Below are 14,175 nucleotides of genomic sequence, written 5' to 3'. Positions count from 1 at the left end.
GAGGGAATGTTATTGGGGCTCTAAATAAGCAATTGGGTAAAAACAGGCAGAAAGAGCCCCCTTCCAAAGTTTCTTTTGATTAACTACTACAGTGATGGACATTCAAGCCATGAAAATGTGACTCGGGTTTTGTGTCCACTTTACTCCACCTTGTATGGAAGTAAATGACTAGCATTTACTGCATTTTGCTATATTCCTATTAACCACTGTCATTACTATTTCTTAGCCTAGTTCTTATGTGGCGTGCTTAAAGAATGAATGATGTAACAGTTAGAAGTCAGATTAAGGAAAGTGACATCCAGAAATGATTAGTGTAATTATGTGTTTTTTTGCAACACAGTGGTCTCATGAGCGATGTTCCATAAAATTATGTCATGAAATTATCTACAATTCCAGATAATTAATGTAACAAAACACATTTGCTAGTATATTAGCTAATAAAAAAAAAGCAATGAGGATTTGAAACTATTCAGGATATAAATGATTCAATTCAAATCCTGAATGCTGCTTTACATTGCTTATGGTTGACTTGATTTAGAAACCATGCAATCTAATTCATTTATGTATGAGTTGTTGTGTACTAACGTTATAATAAATAATGGTGGTGATGCTATATGCATTTAGTTTTATATAATTTTAAGATTAAACTAACACTTTCTGTACTAATGCATTTAGGAACGGATCTGGTACTATATATCATGGGGTAATGGGAAATATCGGGAAACATATGTGTAGTTAGCCTATTGTGGTTTACATACACTTTGCTCTTTTGTTCATGAAGTAACAGCATCAGTAAAGGGTCATTCAAATTAAGACTTTGACATGTTCCTTGATACCAAAGTAACATGGTTACATGGAAAGAAGCAGATACCAAGTTCACCAATTGCAGAAGCATTTCATTGCACCACATCATAAACAATATAAGGTCAACATACTGTGTAGGAGGAAACAAGAACTTAATTACAGAGTTTACAGACAAAATGCATAAAGTCCATAGAAAAAACTGCTCTAATAGAGATGAAATCAATAAAAACACAAGTAATTCTTTCTCAATCCATTGATAACAGAAAGATTAGAACTTCACACAAACCCATGTCTAGAATGCCAGAAGATTTGAAGGCTCTTCATAATGCCAATCAAAGGAAATTCCATGGTTTCAGATTAGCCCAAAATGTATGTATGCACATAATTACATGTTTCTTCGTTTGGGCTACTGCTAAATAACTGCCTTTTTAAAAATCTATGAATTTCACTGGGACCTGCTGCTGCTGACAATTACAGTGAGGGTTACAGGCAGATGCAGAGCGAGTGAATTGTAGGGAGTTTCTTTGTGACCTGATTAGAAAAACTCAGATGTCATTATAGTCCATATTTAACCTTTTTACAACAGATTAGTCACGTCATGCCTTAACATTTCTATAGTTGCACAAATAGGTTATGAGAACATGACAACCTATGAGCCCCAGTGTGATGCATTCCACCAGTCCCCTCTGTGACCTGTGTTTCTACTCTGACAAGTCATTAGAAATGTGTCAAGAATTATTCTCAGGCGTTTATATGTTGATGGTTCTGAAAATCTTACGTGCAGTATTGGACCTCTGCTCACCATCTGGGTTCTTAGATCGCTTGCTGGTGTATAATACATGACAGTTGGCACTAATCCGATAAGTCCAATTAGTCATAAACTTATAAACTTAAGGTGCCAGAATGTAACTTTTCCAAACACAGATATTTGATGAGAAATGCTGTATATGCTAATTATTTATGTTATTAGAAAAACATCTGTGGAGTTGTTACAAAGTACAACAGATTCCTTGATTGTGTGCACCTGTGTGCTTTTGACTGTCCTTGAATAGTGTGCACCTGTGTGCTTTTGACCATCTATCAAGCACTATCTATCTCACCCTAAGCCAATGGCGTGTATATCCCCAAAATTAGCAAATGGTATTTTTCCTCATACTCTATCTTGCTTACTCAATCTTACTTACTGGATTGAGTGATTACACCTATTACAGTCTATAATTTTGAAATGTACAGAGTAATTAATGATTTATTTTGTACAATTAATGTTGATCTCTATGAAAAACAGATATTGAACCTTAATTTAGACTTTTACTATAGTATATTCTACTGGCTTGTGTACACCATTCTTTGTCATAACAGGCCTGTTTCTGCCAGGCCCTGGGATGATGACTCAAAGTGCTGATAGGTAAGCAATAATCACCTTGCAGGGCACAACACTGTGTCCTTCTGCTTAATAAAATGTATTGCGTTCAGGGAGCAGATAAGAAAAGCCAAAATGACAATTATTCCTCAGAGTTGGCCAGTAACTGCTCATTAACACGATTAGCAGCTGTGGAGATGTGGCCAATAAAACTATGGCTTTGGGCTCCTGCCGGTACCCAGTTGAGCTGAGGTAGTCAATCTACAAGCCATACTCAGAATTCAACTCCGGACCACACTCCCGAACCCCTTTCCCTTGTAAACTGCAACATACTTCCCAGCTACTGATACAAATACGACACAAGAGCAGACAGAGGGAGAGAACGAATCGGGAGGAGAGAAAAAGAGAGGCAGAGGGATGGTTGAAGAGGGAGGAGGAGATGAGAGAGGGCATAAATGCCCCAGTGCTGTAGTCACATTACATCCCATTGAAAAATAAGATGGGGGAAAAAAATCTAAAAAACCCAGAAAGGCAGTCCATGCAGGCCCCTGAGAGAACAGTGGACATAGAGATAGATTATCGCCCAGAGTCTCTGGCCTCTGCTCCTCACAGTTCCCAACCAGGCTAATGTCCTCCCGGAGCATCGACTGCTTAGTCTGGCTCTGCAGTAACATCATGAGTAAACAGTGTGGGGTCTTTGCCAATATCCGATAATGGGGAGGACATAGAAAAGCCTGCATTCTAATGTACACCCACAATGAAGAGGTTATTATTCAGGGTTCATAATGAATAATAGGAATTGGAATAAGAATGGTGAGCTTTGAATCTTGTTTGCAGGGATATTTTATTACATTTGAGGCTAATAATGACTTTACAAATCAGTGTTACGCAATACTGTTCTTGGTTGTGTGGGCTTTGTGTAATGAAGATGCCATTCAATTGCTTTAAAGATCAAGTAGCTAATTAGTTAGCTCTTAGTGAAGATTCATTAGTTTCACTGCTGTTGACTGAGCTTGGAGCATCAGTGTGCTTACTAAAGTAAATGTCAGTGTAACTGGATGTTTGATTTGTGTGATATTGTCTATGTGTATCTTAAGTCCCCGGAAATATAGCAAAACCTGAAACATCTGTCCACTCAAGGTTTTTTGGCAGGTCCCTCCTAGGGCAAACAGAATTTTGGCTTTGAGTTTAGCTTTTGGGAAAACCTGTATTTTGGTATTGTGTTAGAATTGTGCTTACTTATAGGTTTGTCATTAAACAAGTACAACTAACATGAAAAAGTTACCATCTAACCAGAAGTGCAAATAGGGCAGAATATTTGTAAGATTTAACTATGTATATTACAAGTGGAATAAATAGATGTGTAATGAAGGCAAATGCAGTACAAATGGTAATACTAAGTCAAATAGAGGAGGGCAGAACATTTATAAGCATTAAGTACAGTTGTGCTCATAGGTTTGCATACCCTGGCACAAATTGTGAAATTATGGCATTGATTTTGAAAATAAGACTGATCATTTAAGTCTTTTATTTAAGGATTGTGATCATGTGAAGCCATTCATTATCACATAGTTGTTTGACTCTTTTTTAAATCATAATGATAACAGATAACAAATGGCCCTGATCAAAAGTTTACATACCCTTGAATGTTTGGCCTTGTTACAGACACACAAGGTGTCACACACAGGTGAAAATGGCAATTAAAGGTGAATTTACCACAACCTGTGGCTTTTTAAATTGCAATTGTGTCTGTGATCTCTGAGATCTCTTGATATCTAACCAAGGTCAGGTAGACCAAGAACGATTTCAGCCAAAACTGCCAGAAGAATTGTTCGGGATACAAAGAAAAACCCACAGGTAACCTCAGAAGAACAACAGGCTGCTCTGGAAAAAGACAGTATGGTTGTTTCTAAGAGCACAATACTCGAACAAAAATTTGCTGCATGGACGAGTTTCCAGAAAGAAGCCTTTACTGCGACAATGCCACAAAAAACATGGTTACAACATGCCCAACAACACCTTTACATGCCTCACAGCTTCTGGCACACTGTAATTTGGAGTGGTGCGACCAAAATAGAGCTTTATGGTCACAACCATAAGTGTTATGTTTGGAAAGAGGTCAACAAGGCCCATAGTGAACAGAATACCATCCGCACTGTGAAGCATGGTGATGGCTCAGTGATGTTTTGAGGGTGTGTGAGCTCTAAAGGGAATCTAATGAAAATTGATAGCAAGATGAATGCAGCATCTTATCAGAAAGTACTGGCAGAGAGTTTGCATTCTTCTGCATGAAAGCTGTGCATGGGACGCTCTTGGACTTTCCAGCACAACAAAGACCCTAAGCACAAGGCCAAGTTGACCCTCCAGTGGTTACAGCAGAAAAAGGTGAAGGTTCTGGAGTGGCCATCACAGTCTCCTTACCTTAATATCATCAAGCCACTCTGGGGAGAAACATGCGGTTCATGCAAAACAACCAAAGACTTTGCATGATTTGGAGGCATTTTGCCAAGACGAATGGGCAGCTATACCACCTGTAAGAATGACCTGAAGAGAGCTGGGACCACAGTCTCAAAGAAAACCCTTAGTAACACACTACGCCATCATGGATTTAAATCCTGCAGCGCACGCAAGGTCCCCCTGCTCAAGCCAGCGCATGTCCAGGCCCGTCTGAAGTTTGCCAAAGACCATCTGGATGAACCAGAGGAGGAATGGGAGAAGGTCATGTGGTCAGATGAGACAAAAATAGAGCTTTTTGGTCTAAACTCCACTCGCCGTGTTTGGAGGAAGAAGAAGGATGAGTACAACCCCAAGAACACCATCCCAACCGTGAAGCATGGAGGTGGAAACATCATTCTTTGGGGATGCTTTTCTGCAAAGGGGACAGGATGACTGCATCGTATTGAGGGGAGGATGGATGGGGCCATGTATCGCGAGATCTTGGCCAACAACCTCAATTCCCTCAGTAAGAGCATTGAAAATGGGTCGTGGCTGGGTCTTCCAGCATGACAACGACCCGAAACACACAGCCAGGGCAACTAAGGAGTGGCTCCGTAAGAAGCGTCTCAAGGTCCTGGAGTGGCCTAGGCAGTCTCCAGACCTGAACCCAAAAGAAAATCTTTGGAGGGAGCTGAAAGTCCGTTTTGCCCAGCGACAGCCCCAAAACATGAAGGATCTGGAGACTGAAGGACTGACATTTACTTTAGTAAGCACACTGATGCTCTGCAGTGTGTGCAAACCTGGTCAAGAAGTACAAGAAACATATGATCTCTGTAATTGCAAACCAAGGTTTCTGTACCAAATATTAAGTTCTGCTTTTCTGATGTATCAAATATTTATGTCATGCAATAAAATGCAAATAAATTAATTAAAAATCATACAATGTGATTTTCTGGATTTTTGTTTTAGATTCCGTCACTCACAGTTGAAGAATACCTATGATTGTCACGTCCTGGCTATGCCCCTAGCCATCTCTGCACTGGGCTGGGGCCATAGCCAGGACAGGACGGAAGGAGGTGCCTCTAGCCAGTGGACAGACGGGCCTTCTTCAGGCTCCTCAAAAAGTACAGGTGCTGCTGTGCCTTTTTGACCAGGGCCGAGGTTTTGAGGATCCAGGAGGTTCCAGGAATTTGAAGCTGGACACACACTCCACCTCAGTGCCATCGATGGGAACTGGGGGTTGACTGCAGCCTTTAGGCTTCCTGGTATCCACAATCAGCTGCTTGGTTTTCTTTGCATTGAGGGCCAGGATGTTGTCAGCGCACCACGCCACCAGGCGCTTGACCTCCTCCCTGTAGGCTGACTCATCATTGTCACTGATCAGGCCTACCACCGTGGTGTCGCCTGTGCTGGGGGAGTGTGGTCAGTTCTCCTTCTCCACTATAAATCTTTGTAGATATAAGGAATGCATTTCTAAATGTTCCCTGTCTCCTGCTGTTTTAAACTTAGGAGGACATGAGGTCTTGGCCCACACCTGAGGAGTACCAGGCTTGAAAAACCCATTGCTGTCCCTGTCCAAAGTCCTCCTGGTTGTGTTGCAGATCAAGATGATTTCAGCTGACACTGTGCTGACACCTCCCCCTCCCCCGTGTTGTCTCTGTCCTTGTCCATCTGGTCATGCTTCCGACCTGGACTAAGTTTAAATAGACTCTGGACTCAGCCCACATGCATTTATTAATTATTACAAATTGTACTCTTAATATGTTCACCCGGCACAGCCAGAAGAGGACTGGCCACCCCTCTGTCCTCTAGGTTTCTTCCTAAACTTCGGCCTTCCTAGGGAGTTTTTCCTAGCCACTAACACTACTGTTGTTTGCTCCTTGGGGTTTAAGGCCAGGTGTTTTGTAAAAGCACTTTGTGAAAACTGCTGATGTAAAAAGGGCTTTATAAATAAATTTGATTGATTGATTAATTAATTGATTGAGGTTGAAAATGTCACGACAGACCTTAGCCAGCTGCCCAGCAAATGCTGTGAGCACACGCCCAGGGACGCCATCAGGACCAGCAGCCTTGCGTGCATTCAACCTGGTTAAATAAGGTTTAAGGTTAGGAGATTTAGTTTACGCCATAGCTAAGGCTCTGCGTGTTTAAAGAAAAAAGCTATGACCAATGCCTTGCCCTGGCTCTCACCTTCCAATCAAGGTATTCCACCCGTTTGTGTCACAATATTTACAGATGTGACTTCTGTCTTATTTTGTTACCCCACTTCCGCAAAATGACGTGTTAATGCATTTGACGTAATGGCTTACTTAACCTGGTTAGCAAGATTCTGCTGAACACATTAAAAGGAAAATGGTGAAGATAAGCACAAACATAACAGAATCAAGCCATGGATAATGACATGACCAAATTCAATCACGCCCTGTTTAGGTCCAGTGCTGCGACAACAATGGGCAAGAAAGTCCATGCCATCTCAAAATGTGAAGCCCCTGTGATAGAGGAACCCCATGTGGAGTTCCTGACATGGCCTTCCTATCCCCTGCTCTTGAAAGAATTTGCACGTTTGTGGAGGAATTCAAGAAGCTACCGCTACGAGACAGTCTAGAAACAAATAGATGCAACAAAATTAACTGAAAGCAGATGTCAGGACTTTGAAGTCACCCAGTGCTGTGAGAGGTTAGATATACAGGTGCTGGTCATATAATTAGAATATCATCAAAAAGTTGATTTATTTCAGTAATTACATTCAAAAAGTGAAACTTGTATAATGTATACATTCATTCCACACAGACTGATATATTTCAAGTGTTTATTTCTTTTAATTTTGATGATTATAACTGACAACTAATGTCAGTTATAAAAAAATCAAAAATTCAGTATCTCAGAAAATTTGTATACTACTTAAGACCAATACAAAATAAGGATTTTTAGAAATGTTGGCCAACTGAAAAGTATGAACATGAAAAGTATGTACAGCACTCAATACTTAGTTGGGGCTCATTTTGCCTGAATTACTGCAGCAATGCGGCGTGGCATGGAGTAGATCAGTCTGTGGCACTGCTCAGGTGTTATGAGAGCCCAGGTTACTCTGATAGTGGCCTTCAGCTCTTCTGCATTGTTGGGTCTGGCGTATCGCATCTTCCTCTTCACAATACCCCATAGATTTTCTAATCAGGCGAGTTTGCTGGCCAATTAAGAACAGGGATACCATGGTCCTTAAACCAGTTACTGGTAGCTTTGGCACTATGTGCAGGTGCCAAGTCCTGTTGGAAAATGAAATCTGCATCTCCATAAAGTTGGTCAGCAGCAGGAAGCATGAAGTGCCTTAAAACTTCCTGGTAGACGGCTGCGTTGACCTTGGACCTCAGAAAACACAGTGGACCAACACCAGCAGATGACATGACACCCCAAACCATCACTGACTGTGGAAACTTCACACTGGACACAAACAACATGGATTCTGTGCCTCTCCTCTCTTCCTCCAGACTCTGGGACCTTGATTTCTAAAGGAAATGCAAAATTTACTTTCATCAGGGAACATTTGGACCACTCAGCAGCAGTCCAGTCCTTTTTGTCTTTAGCCCAGGCGAGACGCGCTTCTGACGCTGTGTCTTGTTCAAGAGTGGCTTGACACAAGGAATGCGACAGCTGAAACCCATGTCTTGCAAACGTCTGTGCGTGGTGGTTCTTGAAGCACTGAGTCCAGCTGAATGGGTTTTGTTTCACAATCCTCTCCAGGGTGCGGTTATCCCTATTGCTTGTACACGTTTTTCTACCACATCTTTTCCTTACCTTCGCCTCTCTATTAATGTGCTTGGACACAGAGCTCTGTGAACAGCCAGCCTCTTTAGCAATTACCTTTTGGGTCTTGCCCTCCTTGTGCAAGGTGTCAATGGTCGTCTTTTGGACAGCTGTCAAGTCAGCAGTCCTCCCCATGATTGTGTTGCCTACAGAACTAGCCTGAGACCATTTAAAGGCCTTTGCATGTGTTTTGAGTTAAATAGCTGATTAGAGTGTGGCACCAGGTGTCTTCAATATTGAACCTTTTCACAATATTCAAATTTTCTGAGATACAGAATTTGGGGTTTTCATTATCATCTAAATTAATCATCTAAATTAAAAGAACTAAACACTTGAAATATATCAGTCTGTGTGGAATGAATGTATATATTTTTGAATGGAATTACTGAAATAAATCAACTTTTTGATGATATTCTAATTATATGACCAGCACCTGTAGTCAAATTAGCTTACAGAGGGCACCTTGTACAGTAGGTGAAAGAAAACAAAGATTTTTTAGTAATATGTAGCATTTTTCCATTGTAATATCAGAAATGCATCATAATATATCTACATTAATGGAATGACAGTGTGTCACATAATCTTTTCACCTAGACATTAGTTTGGCTGCATTAAAAAATGCAGATAAGGGAATCCAGACCAGCTTCTGTTTCAAAGTGGAGAAGCTTCTGTCACTGGAACATATGTTCTTATCTAGTACATCATGTAAAATCCCTCCTTTAATTCCTGGTTTCTGAAATTCTACACACTTCACTCAATTTCTCTTTTTCTAAGAAAATCAAGCAATGAACAGTGTAGGAAATATCTGGTAAAACACAGATGAAGCTGGAGTAGGTCTCCGTCAGGGCCAAAATAGTAAATGGACAGAAGGGCAGATTGACAGATGCTGTCGGAGAACAGGAATTCTACATTGGTTATGGAGGCAACCTACATGAAATTAGGGTTACAGCCATGTGGTGAAGAGGATCTGCAAAACAGCCAGGAAGACAAATGGACAGTGGTCAAAAATAATATAAGATAATCAGAAAATGAATAGGTAAAATATTCAAGTGAGAGTGGTGTGGAGCCTCTTCTCTTTCATTACTATGCACAAACACAGTGACTGTGGACATGTGTCATTTTTATTTATTGTGATGCATCAATTTGTGTTGTTAGTTAACCCCCTTTACCCCACTTGGCCATCTCATTACCGAAAGTGCAAAGAAGCTCGAAATAGGTAAAATGTTGTTTGAATTGTTTTAGAACTGTGTGATTGTATTGTTGTTATATAGTTTCATTTTCAGTATTTATATTAGGGGTGCAATGTTGACATTATTATGTCAACATTTTTATTATCCAATAACACATTTTAGTTGCTCATCCTGTGGCAAAGACTGCAGTAAGTTTGTTTTTGCATAGGTCTACTGGCAACTTGACCTACTCTTCAACCGCAAACCATTCCCTTTCTGCAATGGTGCCTTTTCAAGTAGTGCCTTAACTCTTATTACTTCTGCTAACAGTTACATAAATAGAAGAGGAAGAACAGTACTGAGGCAGCCAACTCTATGACCGCCTGCAAATACCCACAGAGCTGCCACCTTTCTCAGTGGTTCTGCTTATTAGGGTTGTTTATCTCATTGTTGAATATACACCCCCCATGGCATGGCTGCGCACCACGTGCCTATTTCCTGTGTTCTCCCTGTAGCACTAGGTTGAACATTGCATTTGAATACCTTGGTAATCAGCTATGGTCATGATGCCTTTCACAACTGAACTGCCCTAGTATAAGAGGTAGCAAAGCAACACCATGACAATATTGAACCTCCCCCACATTTGAATGTAGACACAGTGTTCTTTTCTTTGAATGTTTGATCTGTAAACATAGTACTGATCTGCTCTGTACATAGTACTGATCTGCTCTGTACATAGTACTGATCTGCTCTGTACATAGTACTGATCTGCTCTGTACATAGTACTGATCTGCTCTGTACATAGTACTGATCTGCTCTGTACATAGTACTGATCTGCTCTGTACATAGTACTGATCGGCTCTGTACATAGTACTGAGGTGCTCTGTACATAGTACTGATCTGCTCTGTACATAGTACTGATCTGCTCTGTACATAGTACTGATCTGCTCTGTACATAGTACTGATCTGCTCTGTACATAGTACTGATCGGCTCTGTACATAGTACTGATCTGCTCTGTACATAGTACTGATTGGCTCTGTACATAGTACTGATCTGCTCTGTACATAGTACTGATCTGCTCTGTACATAGTACTGATCTGCTCTGTACATAGTACTGATCTGCTCTGTACATAGTACTGAGGTGCTCTGTACATAGTACTGATCTGCTCTGTACATAGTACTGATCGGCTCTGTACATAGTACTGATCTGCTCTGTACATAGTACTGATCGGCTCTGTACATAGTACTGATCTGCTCTGTACATAGTACTGATCTGCTCTGTACATAGTACTGATCGGCTCTGTACATAGTACTGATCGGCTCTGTACATAGTACTGATCTGCTCTGTACATAGTACTGATCGGCTCTGTACATAGTACTGATCTGCTCTGTACATAGTACTGATCTGCTCTGTACATAGTACTGAGGTGCTACAGTTTTATTTCATCGTGCAACAGGAGATTTTATAATAGTTAAACTGGGCTTTCTTGGGTTTCTTTCGGCTGTGGGGTCTTTTTTTACTCCTGCATCTTCAGCAATTGTGCACGGTGCTTTGTCAAATATTCCAACAAACTCCTGATGACATCTTAGACTGAGTATGTTCCTGAGGACACATCGCAGGAGCTTGACCACCGTTCCATGGGTCTCAAACTTCCTGATAGTACCGCAAACCATGTTACAGTAACAGGAATTCTGAGGTCCCAGCTGATGGGCTTGTATACTTGGGAACATCGATGTTTGGGGATTATTTTGTTTCTGTCATTCTTAGACAGTTCTCTCATTCGTTTCCTCTTCATCTTGACAGTGGTACAGGGAGAATAATGTTCTGCCTTGTGTTTCTCAAACCCTGTTGAGTTGTATACTGTAGGCACCTGCAACCTTTAAAATGAATAATGTTCACCTGCCTCCCATTTATTTATTTTTCAGAAAAAGGGTGTGAATATTTTTGGCTTGCAACAGTGTGAAATAGATATATTTCTTTTGAGTATGAATCATTGAATTTTGGGGGTATTTCTGGATGTTACATTAGACCTGTAATAGAAGCGTAACCTTTAAAACAGTAATTTAAAGAAATGTTATAAGAATCTAGTGACAAACCAAAACCATTATAGATGCATAAACCAACAAGATCTGTCTGACAATAAAAGCATATAGTTGATAAGATGCACCAGAACCTCCATCCTATAAAAGACTATGACTGTGCTCACTCCAAGGGACTACAGCTAAACCATCGTGTGCCATTGATTACAGACACTGACTCTTTAATCTGCTTGTGAATGGTTGAAAATGTTATTCCCCATCTCTATCCATCCCGATCTGTTGGTGTTGAGATAATGTGAGTTGTGTGGCCTTTGTTTACTCAGGCACCTGTTCCCCAGGGACACCTGATCAGTACAATGTGCTTCAGGCTCCCTGCAGATCCAATTGTCCACAGCATACAGTAATTGCTGCTCTTTGCCAAGTGATTAATCAGTTAATAAATGCCAAGACCATGCCATACAGTGCTGTGTTGTCATGGTTTATGCTGTTCTATATAAAAAGCTACTGAACCTCAGAAATGCTGAGCATTCAGAATGGCTCTAAAAATACAAAGGAAAAGGGGGGTGTATTCTGATTTTATACAAAGCGTATGTTCTGCAACTAGTTTGAAATTTGGGGCAGTTCAATCTTAACAAAACTAATATATTTTTCAGATAGCAATTCCAGGACTGTTATGGCATTTTCTCTGAAAATAGTTCGGTAGTGATTAGATGGTCACTATACACAGAAATGTTTATGCCAATGTTTCTGTCATTCACATTTCATAAGACATTGTGGTAGACAGGAAATAAGATGAGCTTGTGTTGGCTTTCTTCCATTTGGTATCAACTACTAACTAAACCTCCTGGCCAACTATGCAAGAATGAGGAATATTCATCGGCTTAGGCGAGTGCATAAACATTTAACTTTACATTAAGAGCCTTTATGGTTTTATTTGGTGAACATTCTACAACAGTTGCAAACAAAATATCAGCTAACTGCTTTTTTTCTCATGTAATCTTTCTGTGTATTAATATTCATATAATCCAACCATTATTGATTGATGGAATATTCGGCGTTGCCAAATATCTGTCCAGCATCCATTTTCTTTGAAGGTTGTTCTGGAGTTAAATAACTGACACCTTAAGGGTAAGAGCAGTTTCTTTGATTCATTATGGCACATTAAGCATGTCATCCCAGTCAGAAAATTAATTGGACTGTCTGTCAGGCTTATGAAGAGGTCTGAACCCGGCTTTGTAGTTCCATCTGTCTACCTACAATGTGTAGACTTTGCCAGAGTGTTTAATAATATCCTTTTAGCGGGTTTATCCTTCTGTGTGTTTGGAAGATAGATGCCACTTCATAGCATGTAATTAGTCCTCAAAATCTGGAGAAGACAAAACAGTTTGTCTTAAAACAAAGTGGTTATATATAAGAGCAGTCAGATTAAATAAAATATGTTTGAATGTACTTTAACAAGAACAAATACAACCATATCAAAGATAATGTAAGCATGACATTGTGAAAGGGCGTTTACACTGATACACGGATGAGCCAAAACATTATGGCCACTTGGTCCTCCATGTGCCACCAAAACAGCACTGACCCGCTGAGGCATGGACTCTACAAGACCCCTGAAGGTGTCCTGTGGTATCTTGCACCAAGACATTTGCAGCACGTCCTTCAGGTTCTGTAAGTTGCGAGGTGGAGCCACCGTGAATCGGACTTGTTGGTTGAGCGCATCCCACATATACTTCATCCGATTGAGATCTGAGGAATTTGGAGGCCAGGGAAACACTGTGAACTCTTCATCGTGTTCCTCAAACCATTCCTGAACAACGTGTGCAGTGTGGCTGGACACATTATCCTGCTGAAAGAGGCCAGTACCATCAGGGAATACCATTCCCAAGAAGGGGGAACCTGGTCTGCAACAATTTTTAGGTAGGTTGCACGTGTCACTTTGACGTCCACATGAATGCCAAGAGCCCGAGTTTCCCAGCAGCACATTGCCCAGAACACCACATTCCCTCTACCACATTCCCTCTATCATCTTCCCACAGTGCATCCTGGTGCCATCACTTCCCCATGTAAACGGCGCACACGTACACGGCCGTCCACATTATGTAAAAGCAAACAGGACTTATCGGACCAGGCAACCTTCTTCCACTGCCCCAAAGTCCAGTTCCAATGCTCATGTGCCCATTGTAGGCGCTTTCAACACTATACAGAGGTCATCATGGTCACTCAGACCAATCAGAGGCTACACAGCCCCATACACAGCAGGGTGTGATGCACTGTTTGTTGTGACACATTCCTCCTGTAAACATCATTAAAATGTTCTGTGACTTGTGCCACAGTAGACCTTCTGTCGGTTCAGTCCAGATGGGATAGCCTTTGTTGCCCTCGCATCGATGAGCCTCTGGCGCCCAACACCCAGTCACAGGTTTGTGGCTTGTCCAACCTTGTACCAGTGTCAGTAGGTACTTTCCACTTCTGACCAGGAGCACCCCACAAGTCTTGTCATTTCAGATATGCCAGTCATCTGGCCATAACAATTTGTCTCTTCTCAAAGTCACTCAGGTCTA

At 41.1% G+C, this 14,175-nt stretch overlaps 1 protein-coding gene across 3 annotated transcripts in view; it reads left to right on the top strand.

Moving 5' to 3' along the window:
* insyn2ab (inhibitory synaptic factor 2Ab) overlaps positions 1–14,175 on the top strand; it is a 38,113-nt gene that overhangs the window by 18,197 nt on the left and 5,741 nt on the right. The window lies entirely within an intron of this gene.

Source organism: Esox lucius, chromosome 6, assembly GCF_011004845.1.
Source record: "Esox lucius isolate fEsoLuc1 chromosome 6, fEsoLuc1.pri, whole genome shotgun sequence".
In the NCBI taxonomy this organism is placed as follows: Eukaryota; Metazoa; Chordata; class Actinopteri; order Esociformes; family Esocidae; genus Esox; species Esox lucius.
Note: the sequence above shows the minus strand (reverse complement) of the source record. Positions and strands in the feature narration are given on the sequence as shown.